The 16,420-nt window shown below is 38.8% G+C and overlaps 1 protein-coding gene across 1 annotated transcript in view; it reads right to left on the minus strand.

Moving 5' to 3' along the window:
* Positions 1-16,420, minus strand: part of PPARGC1A (PPARG coactivator 1 alpha) — a 368,813-nt gene that overhangs the window by 279,990 nt on the left and 72,403 nt on the right. The window lies entirely within an intron of this gene.

Here is a 16,420-nt window from a genome sequence, read left to right on the forward strand (position 1 = left end):
TAAGCATACATTTAGATGAGGAACAAAATAAAGGAAACTGCAGCAGAGAGTGTAAGATACAGCAGGAAAGATAGCCAAAGGGAAAAGGGCAGAGAACACCACAAAATGAAGAAAGGATGCGATACTCTTGATACCTAATAAGCATTCACAGCTAAATGGCAAGCAGAAAGCACTGGCTACTGCAGCTGAGGTTCTAGCTTGGTAAGTAGTGTGTTCGCTCCATATGTTAAGCAAGCACCAACCTATGCCATCTGTTTCTTGTGTCTGTGGTAAAGGGAGCCAAAACGTACCTGATTTCTCACACCTGCTCTCAATCCCCTGTCCCTCCCCAGACAGGAAACACCTACGAAGAAAATAAAGCACTTCTCCTCAGGGGACATAAACCTCTGGAGCACATGTGTGTCTGTGCTTATGTCTTGGGTAGCAAGGGGAAGAGTTCATCCCCCTGAATTGCATAACGTGCCAGAAAAATGTATGACATCTTCTAATAACTACAGGGCAGATTTTCCAAGTCAGGCATGTGCAATGGGGCTGGCCTAACTTAGGCATGCAAATAGCAGATGTGCATGCACAGATATCTGCACATGCACACACAGATAATTAGTATTTCAAAACTCTGATGGTACTGGGGCACAGGTTTATCTTCAAAAGTCGACTCTCACTTGTGGAATTTTACATGCTGATAGCATGGAAAAGATGTTCATTTATGTTATTCAGCTACAGTCTAGTATTCAGCTGGAATTCAACACAGTTACCTAAAGCAAAAATGACCTAATCTTTCAGAAGAAGTAGGAGCAATGTATGCTAAGGAAAAGATTTCAATCAATCTCTGGCCACTATATTAACAACACTGCTGTTTATATGACATCCCACCAAAAAACAATCTCAAGAATTATTATTTTTAGTATTTGAGAATTAGATCACAAAAGAGGGCAATTTAAGTGACACACAAACTCTTTTATAAACATGCAGTGACAAGTAAGATTGCTATACATGGGCAAATATGAGAAGTGAAATGAAAGAGCATGAAAATAACAGAACTGAGATGCACAGTTGTACAAAGGGTAGATGAGTCCCTACATCTTTGGTCCTGTGATAGTTTGGCTGCCATTGGCTGATCTCACCAGAAACTGAGGAAAGCAAATGATGAAAAAAAAAAAAGGTAACAATGAAAGGATCCTCAAAGCTGCTGAGAAAGGAATAACAGATTTGGGCTCTGACCTGACACAGTCATGGAGCCAAGGTCTTTTTGAAAATCTTTATTTAGAAATCTAAAGATGTGACCTGATTTCAAAAAGTACTGAGCATCTAAAAGATCCCACTGACTTCAGCATAAGTAACTGTAAGAACACAGCATATCCTTTCAATTGCTAGCAATTTCATGAAGCATGTTTGTCACCTATGAGATCAGTGGGATGTGTAGGTACTAAATATCTCACAAGATCAAGTCCATCTAGCCAGGAAATAAACCAATTACTACATGATATACCCTTTGTTTCTCAATGTAGATCAAAATAAAACCAAAATTACAACTTTGCTCAATGAATGGTACTGACTTGTGAAGCTTTAATGCCATCTAATATATGAATAGTCAATACATTTACACACACAACATGCATCCCTTAAACTCTCCACAGTAACCTTCATGCACTTTCATTGTTTGAACATTTTCTAAGGTTTTTCTTCATTAATACTGTAGGCTGTTCTGAATCTCAGGACCGCACAGCTCAGGTCAAGAGTTTTGGAACAGATAAATGAATGAGCAAATCCAGTTTGATTGAAATAAGAAATTTATTTTTTCCCTGAAGGAGAACAATGTGGACTCTTCTCAGAATCAGAAATATTTTCTGTAAGAATCCTAGACCACTTTTATTCTTTTTTTTGAATTTGTGTACCTATACCGTTTAAAACAAACATCTTGGTATATTCATATTCACCAATGGTTGCTGTTCTCAAGGGGAAGAAATCCATTGACAAAGCACTAACAAGATACTGTTATCCCAAAATGCAAGTCAGCTTGAATACTTAAATGGCCTGATACCATCTGACCACTCTGGAATCAGCTTTTTGTATTAAGCTGACACCTTTTACTGAACTTCCCTGTTCTATAAAACCTTTCTAATTCTGCACCACTGATCTGCTACAGAAAAGACTCCTACATCTGTCTTAACAAAGCCTTGTGGTGGTGTGCTTTAATTAAAAGTTCATGGGAAATGTAACACTTATTTTAAATGCTGCAAATACTCAAACAACCACAACTAGAATCGAACAGGCTCACCTGTACCCGTGGCACATGGATGCCAGGGAGAAGCAGAGCCTCACATCCCGCATGACCAGGCTTAGCTCCAGCCACAACGACGGACATGGTCACTTTAAGATTACTGTCCACTCTACTACTTTCAAAAGAACTATTTAATTCTAACAATCTTTGATTTATTCTTTCAAATTGTAGCTATTATAAATTTTAATGCCTCTCTCTTATTTTGGTCAATTCCCAGATCCCTTCGTAGACAAACATTTTAACCTTAAGGTAGTTCTTACTGGAAAGAGCATTTACCACTCTTCTGCCATCTGTTCAAGTCTACCAACACACAGGATATATATTATTCAATGCTGAATTTGCTGACACAATAATCTCCGCAATTTGTAAGAACTTGAGAGAAGACTGAATACATAACTGTACCTTGATATCAAGTCTTGAAGTACAGACACAATTACTGAATGTGCCAGTACAAAGCTTTTTCTCATTCAGACAAATGCAAACTTCTGTCAAATTTCACTGCTAATAATGTTTAGGAATAATTCACATATTTTCAGAGAAAGGTATCTAACTAAGTAAAGGTAGTTCTGCTTGCCAGTATCAAACTGTGACACAGGTATTTGAGAGCTGCCTCATGTACGCTAATGAATGAAATCCCTTTTCATCATTTTGTTTTGCCATGATGTGTTTTCAAATAACAAATGCATTTATAGCCAAATACTTGTCCTTAGCTCTTTGATACAAGCTACCCCTCACTTAAAGGTTCGCAAACTAACATATCTCCTACAATTTTAAAACTCTGTTTTCACACACACAAAAGAGATTGAGAATTGTTCCTACACTTTTAAAAGCAGCTGGTGAATGACATGCAGTGTACTCTCTCCTGCTACATGGAATCACAGAGTTACGAGCAATGCAATTAGTCAAAAGCATATATTCATTCTTATTTTCCATTATTCTGTAGGCAGAATAGGGTCTCCAAAATTTTCATTAGCATTATCAGCTAAAAATGATGGTACACTGTCAAAGTTTAAATCACATTATTTTAGTATCTTTGTTTCTTTTTCCCAGTATTCTCTTTTTGCTTATATTCCTGTATTGAAAAATAACTATATTAAATTATATAGTAAAGAAACTATCACAAACGTTTTGCCATTTTCACGGTTTGAGGCACCAGTGGTCTTAAACAAAAATACATGCCTTCAACCAAATCTTTGCTTTCCCAACTGAAAGAAAAATGATTGCTGGCACTACTTACAGTTTTTCTCCTATGAAGACATGTCACTGTAGTCATAGGTGAGGTTTGGCAAACAATATTGCATGCGGTTACAATCAAAAGTTTTATATACCCAAACTAACTTCTCTGTACTTTAGTTACCTGAGTCACTCCTGCACATGCAGGACATGGAATTTAAAAATAAATCTATCAGTTTTTAAACAGAAAAATTATTAGACTCTGACAATACTCCTGCTCTGTGAAACTCTATGCTGGGCCAATAAACTCCATGTTGTGCCTTGTAAAGCCAGTGTTAAGCTTACAGTAAGTAAACCCTTAATATAAAAAATGTGAAATACATATCAATCCTAGATGCAATTCTTAGCAGCCTACAGCTATTAGAGAAACACCTTCCAAATACATAATTTGGGATTTCAGTAGAAAATTAAGGACATTTTAGCATATGTATTTGATATGGGAATTAGTAGAGAAAGTATTTCAAAAGCACTGCAGACATGGAAAAAAGGGCTGGTTTGGGGATCAAATACATATGATTTGGTTTATAAACCATTAGAAGGTTCACTGAAAGGCATTAAAGAGTTTGAATGCAGCAACTTAGAGTTTCCTGCATTTATATTACTACTCCTAATACTTCCCCACATTTATTTCCATTCCTCTGGACAAATTCTTTAGCTTTCAAAACCATCTAGCTGGAGTACCCAACAGTGATGTCCACAACAAGCTATTTATTTGTTTGGGGTTTCTGTTGTGGGTTTCTTTAAAGGAGTCTTCCACTGCTTAGTTCCTTATTTCTGCTCTGAAACTCTTGCTGATCTGGATCCAACACTTGGAGAGCACCAGTTTTGCTTTCCAGTCTGAGCACAGTTAAGTGAAGTCTCCCTTTACAAACCTTTTTGTAGCTCAGCACAGCACATCAAAGCTGGAGCAAGAATCCAGCACTACTTTTATGCTGCTGAGCTTACAATAAAAATTTCAGAGAACAAATGTAATGTATGTAGAAACTTCAGGCCCTGTCAGAAGATGGCTTACCACTGTGTTTCAAAGCGTATCTGCACACAATACTCACTGAAACCTCTGCAATAAAATGCATTTATATGTACAAGCATTTACTATTAACAATATCTCTAGTAAACCTTTCCACAAATTTTCCTTCATTTCATGCAGATCCTTTTATGTAGTTTAACAAATGGAAGGGCAGAGGTTTTAATAGGCAAGATCTCAGACAGGAATGCCTATCACAAATTTTTTCAACCATGTAAGCTGAGGCACTTCTAGGACAACAAAAAAATACAACTTTTGGGAGCCTGCACGTTTATACAGAACCATAGATTCAACCCCCCTGCAATGAGCAGGGACATCTTCAACTAGCTCAGGTTGCTCAAACCCCCATCCAACCTGATCTGGAATGTTTCCAGGGATGGGGCAACCTGGGCACTCTGGGCAACCTGTTCCAGTATTTTACCTCACTCATCATAAAAAATTTCTTCCTTACGCCTATAGTCTCAACGTCCCCTCTTTTAGTTTAAAACCATCACCCCTTGTCTTTTTGAAGGGAAGATGCAGGAAGCTGGGAGGACAGCAGCCCCCTCTGTTGTAGTCAGGAATAGTGGTAAGGAGGGAGCATATCCATTCCAACCTCCGAGTTTATTCCCCTCTGCTTCAGTTTCAGTTTGCCCTAACAGATGTGTGAGGTGGGTCAGGAGGGAGAAATAGTGCAGAAGGCAGACTAATGGGAAAGCACCTTAGGACTAGGAGAGCTGCACCTCCCCATGGTCAGATTGGGATCTCTCCCTGGGCTGGGGGCTTGGCATCATCTCACATGAGCTCATCTGCAGTCCAGTTCATCTGACTCTAAAAATGCTACAGCTGACAAAGCTGTTTATGGTAAACAGCACAGAAGTGAAAGGAACTGATATTTTAACTGGTGGGCCACATTCTCACCACATTCTACATCAGGTGTGTGCATCCAAAATGCAACAGATTCCACATATCTGCTAAAAGGAATAATACACATAAGCCCCATCAATTGCAAAGTCAAAAGGAGTTCTTCTACCTCTGCTTTTACAGCCTACTCACAAGGCTAAGTACAAAATCCCACACTAAGGGACATCCTGTGGATTTGTAACATCTCTGGGGACAACATATTCACAGGCCAATGAGCACATTAAGTTCATCCATATGTAGGTTTTTTCCCATCTGTGGTGGATACAGTATAGATAATAATCTCAATTTAATAAGTAAGCCAGATATAATTTGAAACTTGATAAATGCCACTCGACCCATGGCACTGATTGAGCCACTTTCACCATGATTAATTCCCTGAAAGCCCAGCACACAAGAGAACACCCAGCAGAGAATCACAGATGTGTGCCAAAAAAGGAGCTTGGAACCCTCCAGGAAGATCATGAGCCATAACAGTTTTCCAGTGCTATACACTCTACTGCAAGAACTCCTTAAAGATGTCTGTGTACACCACACACACTTCTCTTTGGCTAAGCAGCAATTATCATAATCAGGGAAACCAAGGCCTCCGCCTTCATTGCTTGGGGTACAAAATACATGCACTGTATGTGGTAACTTTAGCTATTTTATATTTATTAAATTTTACTTGAAATGTTTATGTCTCAGAATAAAACCATACCAGCAGTGAGCACATGGATTCAGTAACAGGCTTCTGTTTCTGATGTCCTGCACAAGTCATTGTCCTTTAAAATGGGAATAACTACACTTCCTTCCTTGACAACTGCAATATAAAAATAAAACCATTAGCACACTGACAAGTCAAACTGTACAGTGATGAATAAATACCTGGATAAATACGTCAATTCCAGTAGGATGCTTCCCCCCTTTCATCATTCTTAGATGATGAAAGGTAAGTAAGGAATCTGCCCAGGCTTTCCTTCTACCATTATTTCCTACCGCTTCTACCATTAATCTCTGCTCAAAACTAAGTGATTCCAGCTTTTTAATTTTTCTATATTGGAATTCTTCCACAGATCTAGATACTTATAAAATGTATTTTCATTTTTGCTATACAGTTATTTTGAAGCACACATTTATGCTTAAAACTTCTGTTTTACATCATTATCAGCAGAGATCAGCACACTTCCTGCAGGAACATACCAATTAAACATAAACAACTGATGAACAGCATACATACACCCTCTGTTTCCTTTTCACATACGGCATTGCTGTGTATTTCACACACAAAGTTTGCCACATAAAGCCTACTCAAATGCCATCCTTCTAGCAAAAGGTTGCTTATTTCACAAAATGCTCTGGTAATTACTTGGGTTTATCTTCCAGCTATAACAAAATTAGTAGAAATTTCTCTCCCAGACTGGATAATCAGAATATGTCGTGTAGGAAAGGTCAATAAAGGTCAGCACAGAGTCATAATTTAGGGTTAAAAAAGAACAAATACTGAAAAGTCTTGCCTGCCAGGGACTGTTCAGTACCTACAGATCTGGAGAGAAAAAAAAGTGGCAATCCTCTAAACCTTCAACGTTTACAAATTCCATTTTGCATTAACTTTAATGTCTTCAGTACAAAACAGTACTGAACATTAAGCTTTTGTGTCTGTGAAAAAGCTCTCTGACCCATGTGGCACTCAGGCTGTATCACTGAAAATATATGTGCTCCTGAGTTGGTTATCATCTGTATTTGATAACTAACTTCACAACAGACTCCCTGATTTATGCATGCACACACATACAAATTTATATACACACATGCATATGTGTACCTCTGTATGCATACACATATTTTTGCACATATAAAGAAGTATGCAAGGAAATACCTACTGAAATCTTCACTCCAGGTCTTGAAATATTTAGCCCTTACAGGCTTGGATATCCATCACTTGAAACTGCATATTTACACATTAAATAATACAATTAAAAATTGTTTATGAAATAATTGTTCATTAGTAAACCAGGGGAAGTCTGAAATTATGACTATTTGAGGCCAACCAATGGACAAGGATGAAATCTGTGGTTTGTGAGTACTCCAGAGCAGCTCAAGGCTGCTTCGAAAATACAACACATTTTATGCTTCTCATTGAAATACTTTTTGTTCATATTCAATGCAGCAAGTCTCACACTCAGTTTAATTTGGGGTTTTGTCAATTTAGGGTATCTTATGCACTGTTATTATTTATAGTTTCATCTATTTATTGAATAAATAAATTCAACTTCTACGAAGTTCATATCAGAAATCACTGAGGTTTCATGAAGTACACTTGGAAAACATATAGATTTTTATTTGAATTAAAACTTAAAAACCTGAAGACAGGAGCTATAAAACTGCTTTTCTATTTTCAGGAACTATTTGTGGATTTTCAAAAATCTGTATCCATTTTCTGTGGTTTTCATGTACACAATCCCTTAAAATAATCCCAATGAAACAATCCTTCTTGATAGCATGCTACTGATACATATAAGGTCTACTCAGTTTCCACTTTAGAAACCACAGAACCATGTTTCTATTTTATATTCTTGAATCAACTTAAGACTGAAGACTCATAAAAACCCGACTTCTTAATTTATTCATCAGTTCAAAGAAAAAAAGCTGGTGGTAGAATAATTAATAGTTGTTATATGTGATACACTATAAAAAGCTTGAATTCATGAGTACATAACACTTGAGTATACCAAAAATATGATCTGAATCATACCCCTTCCCAAATGCTGCAATAGGACAGTGCACAACTACTGTTCTAACACACTTAAGAGTACCAGTAGGAATGGGTAGACTCTAGCTTCAAAGAGAAAGAACTTCAGCCAAGAGGCTGCCTAATCATTTTGGGTTAAGTAGAATTCTAAAAAAGCAGCAGGAAAATTGCAGCATAAGGCATGTAACAATATAAAAACCAAGTTGTTACCTATTGCTTTTAACATTAATGATGAAGCAATGGCTTCATAGAATCATAGAATTATTAAGGTTGGAAAAGACCTCTAAGACCATCGAGTCAAACTATTAACCCAGCATCACCATGTTCACTACTAAACCATATCCCCCACGTGCCACATCCACATACCTTTAGAACACTTCCAGATTCCACCACTTCCCTGATCACCCTTTCGGTGAGAAAAAAATTTTAATATCAAATCTCAACTCCCACCTGGTGCAAATTGAGGGATTTTCCTCTTGTCCTATCACTTGTTACCTGGGAGAAAAGACTGATCCCCTCCTTACTACCATCTCCTCTCAGGCAAGCCAGAGAGAGCAATAAGGCCCCTCCTGAACCTCCTTTTCTCCAGGCTAAACAACCTCAGCTCCCTCAGCTGCTCCTCATGAGACTTGTGCTCCAGACTCTTCCCCCAGCTTTGCTGCCTCTGCGCTGTTGCATCAGCAGCTCAATATCTTTCTTACTGTGAGGGGCCCAAAACTGAACACAGGATTCGAGGTGCAGCCTCACCAGTGCCGAGTACAGGGGGATGATCACCAGAAAAAACTAGAATTGTATTATGCCATTATGCTCCCATCTTTTCAATCAGGAACAGACAACCTCAGATATAGCTCCACTCACCACCACTCCCTGGGCCATCCTGCACCTGTCCAAGCCATGAGCAGCCACATTCCCCAGGAGAATGCCATGAGAAATGGTGTCAAGACTTTATGAAAGTCCAGCCAGACAACATCCACAGTCTTTCCCTCATCCACTAATTCGGTCACCTTGTCACAGAAGGAGACCAGGTTGGTCAAGTAGGACCCACCTTTCATGAACCCATGCTGGTTGGGCCTGATGCTGGGGCTGTCCTCAACATGCTGAGTGATGATACTTTCCATACAAAGTGAGCAAGATACATGTCGTGAAAATAAATTGCAAAAGAAATTTATGAAAATATAATTTTAATTTTATGGCCAAGAAAGTGTTCTAGCTGAAAGGTTAAAAAGTTATTTTGAGGTGGGCAAGGAAAGAGGCACTGCTCATAGAAATTAGCTGCTGCAGAGAGTGTCTAAATGGAAGAATTATCAATCCAGATCATGATGTGGCAGTTTCTAATGAGAAAGGCAAGATGCAAAAATAACATCTCAGTACAACTATTAAGCTGGAATAGATGCTGTTTACTGTATTAATGTTGCCTCTCCTGGTGTAAAAAAACAAACCCAGAATTGTAATAGGCCATCGCGCTCCCATCTTTTCAATTACAGAGATAGAACAATCTCAGATTCCAAAGCTAACTACAAATCAAAATTGTGTTATGTTATCTACTGAGACACAAATGGAAAATAAATACTGTTAACTGTCACTTTCCATTAGGTAACAGAAATTCAATTACATTTCAAACAAGCCTCCATGTCAACAGAATAAATCTGTTTCATAAATGAGCAGGTAACCATTTTTTATTCTAACTTCTCAAAGGGAAAAAATCAATTTTAATCACAATTGTTCATTTTTTCCCATATTAATGTTTTGGAGCAAAGTACATCATCTGACCTAATAAATACCATTGTATAGCACTTAGGTTTAGCAAAAAGGGGAGAGAAATGGTGTTATAAAGAATTATGAAATTCATCTGCTGATACATTGTACTGTTTAGGCACTGAAGACTCACGCTGCCCAACCAACCTATGGACCACCAGCTTTCCTAGCCTTCCTACCCAAGTAAGCATCAGTAACTACTGCATCAAGAGTTTATCACACTGTATCAGCCACTGTAAAAAGAAATGTGTTTTATCAGGAGCCTTCAAGAGATTGAGGCAAATAGCAAAAAAGCTTTTCAGAAAGAAAGGGCCCCACTGTCCTCTTAGATAGGGACAAAAATATATATGAGTAGGATGAAACATTCTTCAGAAATATAGGACTTACATGGATTCAACAGTATCTTCTCATTTGAGACACTTCCAGGGCAGGGATAGGAAATGAAGAACTCTGAAATCTATATTTCAAATCCTTTTGTAAATCTTTACAGCAGATCACTGAAATAACAATCCTGTTTTACTTGCACAAGAGCCCCAGTTTGACAGAAGCCTGCCCCGACGCAGAGCAGAAGGAAGATTTGGCATTGGAGTCTTAAGCACCAGAACCACCTCTCTTTTCTAAACACAAGAGGCTAAAAAAACCAGCTTGATAAAAAGAGCAAGACCACTGTGACTCCAACTTCACATCTTGTCCTCCCCATGAAGACAAGAAGAACAAACCCATCATTGCTTGATGTGGGAAAATACTGGCCCTGCACTGCCCTTCGATTCAGAGGGGAGGCCAGAGCTGCAATTCAAATGTGTTTGGCAGCCAGAGGTGCCTACAAACAGTATCAGTTGCAATAGACACAATGGACATTCTCAGCTACACAACTGCCAAACGGTCCAAGTGTCACATTAGGTTAGAGAGCAAAGAAAAATATTCAATATTTATTTCTTTCTAAGGAAACTCACTGTGGAGCTCACAGAAGTCACAAAATACGTGTTTCCTGTAAAACAGCGGAACTGGTTCAGGAAGTGAGATTAAGCCATTAAGTAGCAGTGGTCAGTGTGTAATTAAATTGGATCCCTCTTGGGGTCATCACATCAACAGATAGTGCATTAAACTTGAAGGAGACGTTTGGGTTTTTTCCTAAATGAGAAAATTAGGTTTAGAGCCTAAAGGGAAGATCTAGGAAACCAAAATCCATAGAAATCTACTAAAAAATACCTTAGTAGCATCATGGGAAACTTACATATATATATTTTAAAAGTAAAAAGTCAAGAACAAAATAGTATTGCTAAATAATAAAGCACAAAAAGAAAAAAAAAGTTAATGAGAAGAGAAGCCAATAGGCAAATCAAAACTTATCATACAAAGTGTAAAACCTGAGATTACAAGGGTGAACAAAGTCCACAAAACAGTCAACTACACCATACAAGTAAGAGGTTCTGGAAACACAGCTTCCAGAAAGACCTCTGTGCCTATCAGGCCACCTGGGTATCAACAGCTGAGTTAAACAAAGCAGTTGGCCAGGAAGCTAGAATTTTTCTTGGAATCACTATTCATCACAATTAATATTACTTGAAATGGGCAACTCTCCATCACATTGGTATTGTCAGAGACAGAATGATTTAGGAGGGCGAAATCTGACAAATTCAACTTTCTATTCCCCTCAGGACCAAGAGCTTTCCTCAGTTGCAAAATCTTTTGCAAATTTGACCCCACTTACAACCCATCTGTCATCATATGACTCTCACAGCAGAAATAGAGACAGTATTTGACGATCAAGCTGAAGAAAAAGATCCTGTTTTGAACGTTCCAATATCATATGCTCTGTATACTGCATGGAGTTTGGATTAATTTTTATCATTTCTAAGAATGTAAGAGCAGCTGGGCTGGTGCAGAACCAGGGTGAGCTCTTACCCGTTTTTTACTGTGTCCTCAGTGCTTAATCTCTAGAGAAGCCAGAACTGAGCAAGAATATATGATACCTCCTCCTTTCAAAGTCCTCACCCCACTATGACTACTTCCAGTTAATGAAATATTCCATTCTTGATGCTGTTTGCCTATTTTGTTACTCTCAACAGATCTGTCTTCTAATTACTTGCTCAGTATAACCTTGAACCACTGTAAACCTTTTGTGCCCAAAACCTCATCAAGTTTTCACAACAGATGTTCCCTCGACAGTATCTTTAGCCTAGCAGTTTCCAACCCCAAAGGTGGGCTATGAAACACTGAACAAATGCTGAAACACGCAAGGATCAAGAGATTAGAGCTACTAACAACTGTATTATTATATTTCCAACCTCAAGGATAAAGGCAAGAAGGCGTGCTCACTTCACCTAATAAGAGGTACACAATTTTTACTCTTCAATCAGAAGGACCATTAGTTATTATCTACGACAGAAGCCACGAGTCACAACACATATGGAGTGCAGCAGAATTCCTCAGGAGAAGAAAGATGTCCTCATCCCATCAGGAGTGCCCTGAGAACTCATCCATAACAGTCTGAGCAAAGAAAAGAGAGAGGAAAGGAACATTATACAGACTTTCTAGAAGCTTCTTTGTATTAATTTACTTAGAAAACTTGGACATGCAGTCATGAAAGTAAAATATTGTGGAGGGGTGGGGAAGACCTCTAAAGGAATTCAGAGAACCTAAGATTAGATTCTGGTCTCAAAGGCAACTTCACTTCATTGAGGACACCTTGGAGACACCCCTGTTAGCTACCATGAGTCTCTGTGAGTATTCACAGTGTGATCCAGTCATTTACAGGTGCATTGCTGCCACAGACTAATTAAATGATTGGAAATAGGAACAAGGAGGAAAAAATAACCAGTGCGGGAAGAAAGCATTTCCAAAGGATCAATACTATGAAAGGCATAGTTATTCATATTTACTAATAACTGAAAGCTGACATGCTATAAGTAATAAAAATGCAAAATTTGCTGACTACAGAGAACTATTTAAAGTAGTCAAGACTAGAAAGGATTGTGAGGAACTCCAGAAGGACCTTTAAAAAACTAGGTAATTGGACAACCTGACAGCAGATGAAATTCACTGTGAAAAAAGTGCAGAGTAGGGTACACTAGAAGGAACAAATTTAAAGCCACTTGTAAGTACTGATGGGTTCTGAATTAGTTATAACCTCTCAGGAAAAAAGATGCAAGATTCATCACAGGCACTTCAATGAAGACATTTGCTCAATACACATGAGGGGTCAAAAAAAGTGAACAGGATGCCATGATGTATTGAGAAGGGAATACAGAATATGAAAAATATTAATATACTGCCATTTATATTGCCATCACTGTAAATTAATGACATATACTCCCCTTGAATACATTACCTCTGTCAAGAAGGACATGAAAAAATAGTCCAAAGGACATCAAGGATAAAAACCCTCCTGCATCACAGGAGAAGACGGTCTCTAAAGCAGTTGAAAAGTAAAGTTTCCTAGTGGACAGATTATTCCACCGTCAATAATGTCAGCCTCCATCCTCTGAAGTAGTGCAGAATACCCAACAACAGAAACAAGACACCAGGCCACGAGGACGTGACCTTTAGTCACAGGACACTGCCTATGCTTTTAATTAGAATGTTTAAAAATAATTACCTAATTTTCAGAGAACACAGTAACAGAGGCAGGTGACTTTGTGACCATGGACGCAGGTAAGGCTGACGTACTCCATGCCGCCTTTGCCCCAGCGTTCACCAAAATATCCCCCAGGCCTCAGCACTGAGAAGCAGGGTTGGAGAAGGAGATGACCAGCAGTGGATGAGGACTGACTTGGTTATCTCAGGAGAACTCAGCCCATAGGTGTCCATGGGACCTGGCAGGCTGCATCCAAGGCTGCTCACAGCATTGGCTGCTGCCTTTTTAAGGGGCACCTTCGAAAGGAGCAGGACAGGTCCCCAAGAACCAGAAGAAGGCAAATCTTGCACCTGTCTTCAGACAGAACCAGCAGGAACATCCTGAAATTCAACAAAGACAAATGTCCCATCCTGCATTTGGGAAGGAGTACACAATACAGGCTGGGCATGACTGGGAAGCAGCCTGGTGGGAAGCCTTGGTGTATACTGAGCTGAACTTGAGCCAGGGGCGTGCCTTGGCAGCAAAGGCTAACAGCTTCCTTGGCCTTGTGAATGGGGCAATAGCCAGCAGAGAGAAGGAATTATCTCTCTACTCAGCACTCATCAGACCACATCCAGAACACCATGACTCTCACCCACAAATACAAGAAACACATCAATGAACTGAAGCCAGTTTCAGCAGAGAGTTTCAATACTGGCTGAGGTCTGGAGTACCTGCCCTGTGAGAAGAGGCTGAAGGAACAAGGCACGTTCAGCTTGGGAAACAGACGGTTTTGAGGACATTTACCGACAGTCCCCTATGAGGATGGGAGGGTCACTGAGGAGATGAAGTCAGGCTCTTCACAGCAGAGCAGGATGGGACAAAAACCAATGGGCCTAAGGTGAAATAAGAGAGGTTCAGATTGGATATACAGTAAAAAACATTCCCTGTAAGTACAGTCCAGCAATGGAATAGGCTGCCCTGAAAGGTTGTTTCATCTGTTCTTCAGAGGCTTTGAAGGTTCAACTGGGTCAGTACCTGAGCAACCTGCACTGACCTGGCCATTCTGTGTAAGGTTGGACAAGAGATCTCCTGAAGACTTTTGCAGACAAAATTATCCTATGATTCTCCACCCTGGAAGTGTTCAGAAAGCAAGCAGATGTGGCACTTGGAGACATGGTTTAGTGACGAACATGGAAGTGCTAACAGTTGGACTCCATCTTGGAGGTCTTTTCCAACCTTAAGTATTATATGATTCTAAGTAGTTCTTTTTCCATCACTATTACAACATGGTGAAGGAGTGCATTCATAGCATCCAAGTACTTGGAAACCCAAGGAAATTACATTTCTATACAGCACCAAAACTTAAGGATTTCAAACAACAGCTGCCAGCAGAGCTCTGGACAGGCTATTTCCCCTCCTCAAGTTTCCATCTGTTCTCTTCCATCTACTTCAGTTTTATATAGCCCCCATTAACCACAGCATCTCAACATCATCTTGTTTCACTGCATCAGAACCATGATTATCTTTACGATGAAGAAATTAGTAAATTCACTGCCATGTGTTATTGCTTGCTTTCCCTCACTTTTCTTGCTGTGGATCATTAAGTTTTGCATCGTCAAAAGCTTGTACCTTGTATGTGTTCACAACAAAGGCTTGTTCATGAACTGGAAATTTTGATATATAGTCAAATAATGTCTAGGTTACCAGACACAGAATAGAAAAATCATGAAATCTAGAAAACACAAAATTTTATTCACACATTTTCCTTATTTTATTTCATTGCAACACACTACTTTCTATTAGTGATAGCTTAAAGATGAAATGTCATCTTTATTTTTTAATTTCTTTAGCACTTTAGTGGTTTTCAAGTTTCATCATACACATCAAGACATTGAAAAAGAACGTTTTTTTAACACATTCTCTTTTTTTAAAAACCTAGTATTATTAGAAAAGAAACACTGTTCCACAGAGTATCTCAGTAGTAAGCATCTTGCCCCTATTTTACCTTCATTCCTATAAATCACTTTCATTCAAAATTCTAAAGTTCCCACCTATACCAAACAAATTCCGGAAAATTAAAATTTATGACAGTGTAAAAATGAGGATTTGTTCTCATCTGTAGCAGTAGTGACCCAGTAACAACGAAGCTGTGCAAGTGCTCTGTTCCCTAGAAAACAACACTCAGTTGGCACAAAGCTGGCTTTGTTCACCCACATCTTCTCTGCCTTTCCTCCCCTATCAGAGCAGTTCATAAATGAAGGAAAACATTTGGATTACACACCTATACGTGACCAGTTTGAGAGGGGGTCCAAAATACCCTGAGCACATCAAAAACAGGCCCTTAGGCACAAGACATATTTTCAAAAATACTCAGAACTTCTCAGTTTTTATTAGCGAATATATCTGTTGCCTCTGCTTGACTCAAGAGTATTGGGATCTGCTGCACAACCTGTCCTGTCCTTATCCCCATTTCTGCTACACCACTTCCTAAGCCAGTATGCGCCTTTTTGGAAGGCTGAACTTAATATTTACTCTCTTCTCTTTTTTATTCATTTTTGTCCATTTTCTTCTCTGTTTCATTGTTCATTCTTTCTTCACTTTGATTTTTTACTTACAATTCTCATTTGAAAAACTTTTCCAACTTCCATTTACTAAAAATACAGGCAATAAATAATGTCATTAACACTGGCACACACAGAATTATCACTTTTTTTCTGGAATTAATGTCCCAGGTATCCTGGCAGGTAAAATTCCACTATGTTGCAATTAGTTTACTTAATGAAGGTTTTCTGAACTGGCATGAGATCTAAAAATTTTATGTTTGCTGTCAGGATTGGGTTTTTTAAAAAGAAATTAGGTATTGAAAAATATAACAAAGGCCAGAGAGTTCGCTGTGCAGATGAATCTAGCTTGGGAACCAACATCTGACAGCAGTGA

Source organism: Corapipo altera, unplaced genomic scaffold (genome assembly GCF_003945725.1).
Source record: "Corapipo altera isolate COAL_440 unplaced genomic scaffold, ASM394572v1 22, whole genome shotgun sequence".
Classification (NCBI taxonomy): Eukaryota; Metazoa; Chordata; class Aves; order Passeriformes; family Pipridae; genus Corapipo; species Corapipo altera.